The sequence below is a fragment of the Neovison vison genome, chromosome 7 (genome assembly GCF_020171115.1).
Source record: "Neovison vison isolate M4711 chromosome 7, ASM_NN_V1, whole genome shotgun sequence".
Taxonomy (NCBI): domain Eukaryota; kingdom Metazoa; phylum Chordata; class Mammalia; order Carnivora; family Mustelidae; genus Neogale; species Neogale vison.
In genome coordinates, this window is record NC_058097.1 from 17,698,036 (window position 1) to 17,705,945 (window position 7,910).

Sequence of the window (7,910 nt, forward strand, 5' to 3'; positions counted from 1 at the left end):
AGAGAAAAAATTTATATAATGTTAGATTTTTAAAAATAAAGTCCTGATTTGTTGTTAAACTGACTTTTTAGTAGAAAGGGGAAAATCAAACTTAAAAAGAAAGAGAAGGGGTGCCTGGGTGGCTCAATGGGTTAAAGCCTCTGTCTTTGGCTCAGGTCACAATCCCAGGGTGGGATTGAGCCCCACATCGGGCTTTCTGCTCAACAGGGAGCTTGCTTTCTCCCCTCTCTTTCTCTCTGCCTGCTTGTGATCTCTCTGTGAAATAAATAAATAAATAAATAAAATCTTTAAAAAAAAGAAAAAGAAAAGGAAACTAGCACCATTTGCTTGGCTTACTACAGACGCTTCATCTTTAGCCACCTTTCCTCTCTTAATCCACTCAGGCCAGAGCCTGATCTAAGTTCCTTGCAAGGGAACTTAAAATTGGGAGAAAGAGAAATTATAATCTCTGCGTATGTATATGTTATACACAATGACTATGTTGTAAATCATGTCCATATAATGTATAGGTCTGTTTTCTAATTCTGTTCCATTTATCTATTTATCACAGTATCAATACCACACTGTCTTAATTTCAGTAACTTTCAAACAAGTCTTGCTATCTGGTAGAGTGAGTTCTGTCACTTTAAGCGTATCCTTTCAGTTGGTGTTTGATCAGATAAGTAGATCCACTAGGAATGATATAAAATAAGAGACTTATTATAGGGGTTGGACTTTTTGCATATGTATGAACCAAAGGAAAAATCTGTGCAAGGCTGTTTGTTAACTGCGCATCTGGTGTTGGGTCTTACTCTATACAGATAAGCCAGCCAGAAGTTAGGAGGGAGAGCTAGATGTGAGGTGAAGGAGAACAAGGACAAATCGGGACAATTGGGGTAGGGGAGAATATTAGTCCTTTAGCTCACACCATACAGAATGCAACACAATATAAAATTAATTTGAAGATGTTACTGATCCAAATGCAAAAAGAAAAAGAGTAAAACTCCTAGAAGATAATGTAGAAACATACTTTGGTGACTTCAGCATAAAAAGCCTTAATAACAGAAGGAAAATATTGATAAATTGGATGACATTAAAATTAATAGCTTATGTTTACCATAAGGTACCATTAAAAAGAGTGAAAAAGCAAGCTACAGAGTAAGAGAAATTTTCAACATATATAACTGACAGAAGATCTATATCCAGAGACAGACAGTCCAATATAAAAATGGACAAGATATAGGAACTTTATAAGAAATGGCCAAGGAGAATATGAAAAGGTACTAAACATTGCTAGCCACTAAGGAAATGCAAAATAAAACTCATAGTGAAGACAGCTAAAAATTTCAACAGATGAACAGTACCAAGTGTTAGCAAGAATGTGGAGAAAAAAGCATACTTACACCCACTGCTTTGGAAGACAGTTTGACATTTTTTACTAAAGTTGAAGACACATATGTCCAAGGACAGTTACACACAACTTGGAAGAATCTCTCAAAGTAATGCTGAGTCAAAGTCAGCACAAAATAATACATCTCATATTATTTCATTATTTTATATGAAGTAAAAAGACAGGCAAAAGTGATCTATACTGTAACAGTCTGGGGGAGGTAATTTCTGAAAGTGGGCATGAGGAAGGGCTTTTGGGTTTCTGGTAAAGTTCTATACCTTGATCTGAGTGCTGGTTGCATAGGTGTGTTTATTTTGTGAACATGCAGCATGCTATATACACATAGGGTATGTGAATTTTTCTTTCTCTTTTTTTTTTTCTAAATTTATTTATTTATTTATTAAAGATTTTTATTTATTTATTTGACAGAGAGTGATCCCAAGTAGACAGAGAGGCAGGCAGAGAGAGAGAGGAAGGGAAGCAGGCTCCACGCCAAGCAGAGAGCCCGATGCGGGACTCGATCCCAGGACCCTGAGATCATGACCTGAGCCGAAGGCAGCGGCTTAACCCACTGAGCCACCCAGGCGCCCCTATTTTATTATTTTTAAAAGACTTTATTTATTCATTTGCCAGAGAGAGGGAGAGAGAGAGAACAAGCAGGAGAAGCAGCAGGCAGAAGGAGAAGCAGGCTCCCCACTGAGCAAGGAGCCAGATGTGGGACTCAATCCCAGGATCCTGGGATCATGACCTGAGTCAAAGGCAGACACTTAACCAACTGAGCCACCCTGAGGTGTCTGGTATGTGACACCCAGGTGTCCTGGTATGTGAATTTTTCTGTATGGATTTTTTTTTAAGATTTTTATTTATTTATTTGACAGAGATCACAAGTAGGCAGAGAGGCAGGCAGAGAGAGGAGGAAGCAGGCTCCATGCTGAGCAGAAAGCCCGATGTGAGGCTCGATCCCAGGACCCTGGGATTATGACCTGAGCTGAAGGCAGAGGCTTTAACCCACTAAGCCACCCAGGCACCCCTCTATGGATATTTTTTTGTCAACAAAAAGGTTTTGGAGATTCCTGGCTGGCTGAGGCAGAAGAGCACACAACCTTGATCTCCAGGTCTTGAGTTCAATTCCCACGTGCAGCATAGAGCCTACTTAAAAAGCAAAATAAAAACCAGAAAAGGCTAAACTTAATTTTCCAAAGATGCATCCTCAGGTTGACCCTTTAAATAGGCAAACAAGAAAGTGTTATCATCAAACTCAGATACTTAGAAAATACCCGAGTTACACCACTTTATGTGTCAATTATATCACAATTTACAAAACAAAACAAAACAAAGACTAGGGTTACTTGGTAGCTCAAGTCTATTAAGCATCCAACTCACATTTTCGGCTCAGATCATGATCTCAGGATCGTGTGATCAAGTTCCCAGTAGGGGCTCTGCAATCAGCAGGGAGTCTGCCTAGGATTTTGTCTCCCTCTCCCTCTGCCCCTCCCCCTTACTCCTTTTCCCTCTCTCAAATAAATAAAATCTTAAAAAAAAAAAATGCTCTCGGGATGCCTGGGTAACTCAGTTGGTTAAGAGTCTGCCTTCCAGGGACGCCTGGGTGGCTCAGTTGGTTGGACGACTGCCTTCGGCTCAGGGCGTGATCCTGGAGTCCCGGGATCGAGTCCCACATCAGGCTCCCAGCTCCATGGGGAGTCTGCTTCGCTCTCTGACCTTCTCCTCGCTCATGCTCTCTCTCACACTCTCTCTCTCTCTCAAATAAATAAATAAAATCTTTAAAAAAAAAAAAAAAAAAAGAGTCTGCCTTCCGCTCAGGTCATGATCCTAGGGCTCTAGGATCAAAGGTTCCTCGCTCAGCAGGGAATCTGCTTCTCCCTCTGCTTGCCCCTCCCCGGCTGTCCTATCTTTCTTTTTCTCTCTGACAAATAAACAAAATCTTTTAAAAAGAAAGAAAAAAGTCTCTCCTTTTTACGCCCCTGCTCACGCATGTACATGTACTCATTCTCTCTTTCCCTAAAATAAATAAATAACATCTTTAAAAATAATAAAATAAAGATCTTATTTTTAAGTAATTTCTACACCTAACACGGGGCTCAAACTCTTGACCCTGAGATCAAGAGTCACATGCTCCACCGACTGAGCCAGCCAAGTGCCCCTCATTTTAACCATTTTTAAGTGTATAAATCAGTGGCATTAATTACACTCACAAATGTACAAACATCATTGGTATTTCCAAAACTTTTTCATTATCCCAAACAAAAACTCTAATCATTAAGCAATAACCTCTATTCTTTTTCCGGTCTCTATGAGTTTATCTATTCTAGCTAACTTCTCTAAGTGGAATCATACAACATTTGTCCTTTTGCATCCAGCTTATTTCACTGAACCAAATGTCTTCAAGGTTCATCTACATTGTAGTATATATCAGACTTCATTCCTTTTTTATGGCTGAATAATATTCCCTTAGATGGGCAGATCAGTTTGTTATCCATACATCTGTCGAAGAAAACTAGGGTAGCCTCCATCTTTCAGCTGTGCAGTGAACAGTGTCATATGGGCATCTGTTCAAGTCCTTGTTTCCAATTTTTTCATCTAGGGCTAAACTAGCCTCTTTACTAAGGTGATGTCCTTCTGAAGATTCTAGCTAATGTCCCATATGTTAAAAGGTCTTTCACTGTAGATGGTGGGAACATGAACCATGTGAGCTACAGGAATTGTGGAGCCTACTTCTTTCCAGTGGTTCTTTCTCTGGCCTTGACAGCTTCCTCTTACATGTGTATAGATCAATCTTCTGGTAGATCAAGGGGATCTGCTACAGATCTCTAGGCCTCTCTCTTTTTGTGTAGCTTCCTCCTCTGGTATTCTATCCTGTGAATCTAGCTGCTTTGGCCTTCCAAAAAGCTGACTTTTTTTTCTCCTCAATGCAGCAAGATCACTGGGTTCCATCTAGGTTTCCACCCTTCCTCCCACTCCCACATTACAGCATGGAAATTATCTCTTAGGCAATAAGATAGTGCTCTCATAGGGCTCCCATCATTTTTATTTTCCTTTCATCTGGGATCACAATCCTGCACTACCTATTGTCCAATGTCTGAAAATCATTGTTCTATACATTTTGTCAGGATCTCTACTTATGTTACACAGAGCGGTAAATTTGGCCCCTGTTATGCCATCATGGTTGGAAACAGAAGTTATGTTGAGGTATTCCTCACCACCAATAATCAGTGTTTGTAAATATTCCAAGTATACTTAACAAAAATATGGAATTTTCCAGTTGTTGGATGTCAAACTATATATATGTCCAATTGTTCAAGTTCATTAATTGTATTATTAGAATCTTTTATACCCTTGTTTTTTCCTTGACCTCTTAGTGACCATGACAGTTGTGTTGAAATCTTCCACTGTGGTAGTGTATTTGTCAGTTTCTCCCTATAGTTCTAGCAATCTTTTTATTGATGTGAAATTCACATACCATAAAACTAACCATTTTTAAGTGTATAATTCAGTGGCATTATACACAATATATACACATTATACACAGTCACAATGTTGTGCAACCCCACCTATCTCGTTCTAAAACATTTTAGTCCCCCTAAAAGGAAACCCTGTACACATTAAGCAGTTACTTCCCAGCCCAATGTTCCCCCAAGCACCAATCTGCTTTCTATCTCTATGGATTTACCTATTCCGGATATTTCTTACAAATGGAATCATACAAGATTTGACCTCCTGTGACTGGCTTTTTACATTTAGCATGTTTTCAAGGCCCATTTATGTTGTACTTTTCCTCCATTTTCACTCTTTTTTGGGGGATTCCTATGGTGCAGATATTAGGATTTCTGTTTCCATCCTCCCGTCTCTTTTTTGTTTTCCCTTTCATTCTTTTTTCTTTCTTCTTTTGGGAGGACTCCTTTTTGGGAGGATTCTTCATTTGGTCTTTTCAGTTTACTAATTCATTCTCAGCTATAACTTTCTGCTATCAGATCACCTACTGTGTTCTTCATTCCAAATATTATTATGGTAACTTTAACACATGGTCCCATATTCCTTTGATACTTCTCTCATCCAGAGATAGATTCAATGTCTCCCGACTCCCTCTGGAATCTGGGGTTGGTTATTGCTTGAGCAGTAAAATACAGCAGATGGGGGGCCTGGGTGGCTCAGTCGGTTAATCGTCTGTCTTCGGCTCAGATTATGATACCAGGTCCTGGGAAAAAGCCCCGCACTGGGCTCCCTGCTCAGCAGGGAGCTTGCTTCCCCCTCGCACTCTGTACCCCACTGCTTGTGCTCTCTCGCTTTCTCTCTGTCAAGTAAATAAATGAAACCTCTAAAAAAATTTATTCAAAAAAATAATAATAAATAAAGTAAAATACAGCTGAAATGATGCTGTGCTTGTTTCCAGGCCTAGGCCTAGAGAAACTGTCAGCTTCTACTCCCTGCTTCTTGGGACCCTCACTCATGGACTGCAGCCACTGTGCCATAAGGAAGTCAAGCAGCTCACGGAGAAGTACTCATGCAGAGGACCCAATCCCCTGATCCACAGCCCCACTCAGCTCTCAAGCCTACAGGCAGTACTAACTTGCTAGCCATGCGAGTGAGTCATTTTGGAAAGGGATCCTCTGGCCCCAGCTGATGTCACATGATGTAGAGATGAGCTTTACTCAGCTAGCAGAGATATGAGCAAATATTTTTGTTGATTGTTGTTTTAAGTCCTTGTTGTTTTGGGGTAATTTGTTACGTAGCAATAGACCACAGAACAACTATATTTTTCATATCTTTCTACCTGTGCTTTTTTATATTTTCTTATTTCATGTTGTTAGTATTCTCCCTTATTTTTATAATGTTTATTAGGCTAATTTGGAATTTTTATTTCATGGGTTTGAAAACTTTTCCTGATAGATGTTTTCTTTAGAAATGTCTCTGTTCCCCAATGTCTTTTTCTTTTTGCCTGGAAGTACCCTGACGGTAAAGGCTACTTGGACAGTTGATGATATGGGGGAAGTTGTATCCTAGCCGCAGAGTCCCTCAGAGTCCAAGGTTGTCAGTTGGGCTACAGTGGCCTATCTTCTCACACAGTACCTGACCCCACCCCTGAGGAGAGGCTGCATGTTAAAGTGTATAGAAACATTTGCAGAGCATTAGGGAAGACAGGAAGAGGGGGGACCTGTTCATTTTTTATTCAAAAGATGTGTTCTTAGAGGGACTAAGAATACCAAGGTGACAAGACCAAAAGGGTCTGAAGGCCACAGCCTAGTGGGCATGAAACATTTTAATCAAAGATCCCCAGTAACATTTGTCTCCTTGCAGAGGGTACTGGGAAGGGCAAGTGCCTAAGAAGAACCCAATCCAGAGGAGGATAAGGTGGGGTGGACACATGTGAGTCAGAGAAGTCTTCTGGGGAGAAGGTGGTACTCCAGGGTGAGACCTCCCCAATACCAGGGAGTTTGGCTAGCAAGAGTGGGGGCAGGAGGGTAGAAAGGCATTCTGTCAGAGCGAAGAGCAGGTGATGTGCAGTCAGGCTCTGAGTTTAGGGAAGTGAAAGAGGTCAGAAGACTGAGGCTGGGGAGGTTGGAGGGGCCAGATGAAACAGGGCCCTGTGGGCTAAGGGAAGAGAGAAGAGCATGCGCTTTCCCTTCAGAAGAGATGGCTCTACTGTGAGCACTGGGAGAAAACAGGGAGTCCATTTGAAAGGCTGCCACCATGGACAGCTGAAGGTGGCGTGAAGGACAGGAGGTCGAGTCTACAGGCTCTAGATGGATGACTGTGGGGTAAAAGCCAAAGTGGTGGTCAGCTTGGAGGACCTCCTGCAGGACCCAGGGACACTGATTCCTCATTCCACCCTAGAGCTGAAACCCAGAGGAGGCAGCAGTCAGAGAGACACCACTGATTCTTCTCTGATGTTCTAAAGCTCTCTGAGCCACAAGAGAGAGGGGGAGGAAAAAGGAGACAAGTCAGTCTCTGGGCTCTGGGGTTTTCTGTTCGAGAAATAACTGAAAGGATAGCCTAGAAAGATAAAGATGTTAAAGGAAAGCCAACATGGATAAGTTATCTGAAGCAGTGGAGTAGAAAGTGAAAGAAAAAAGTTAAGAGCAAAGAAGTAAACAATTTGGTAAAGGAACCCCCCAGGAGGTAAAACAATAAAAGAGAAAATTAAGATAAAAGAACTTGACTAAAGAACCCAATGTAGTGTCCCAAAGGGGCCAATGGGACGGCGGAGGGGCATGGGTATCCTTCCCGCCAAAGAGGCAGCAGCCTTTGGGGAACGGGCATGAAAGCCTCCAGCCTCCTCCAACAGGGAGAAACTGCCATGAGGGGCACAGTGTAGGGACGACATCTTCTCGGGTTTGGTTTACAGAGACATGGAAGAGAAGGGGGAGAGGAAGATGATGGGATTGGGGTGGGGATACCCAGGAATGTTGGGAGGCCCAGGGTAGGGCTGGGATGGCCTGTGCGGTCCTGTTCCGAACCTGCCTACTCTTTCCAGAGAAACAGAACTGTCCTCTACTCAGAAGCCCGTGCACCCGGAGCCCCATCT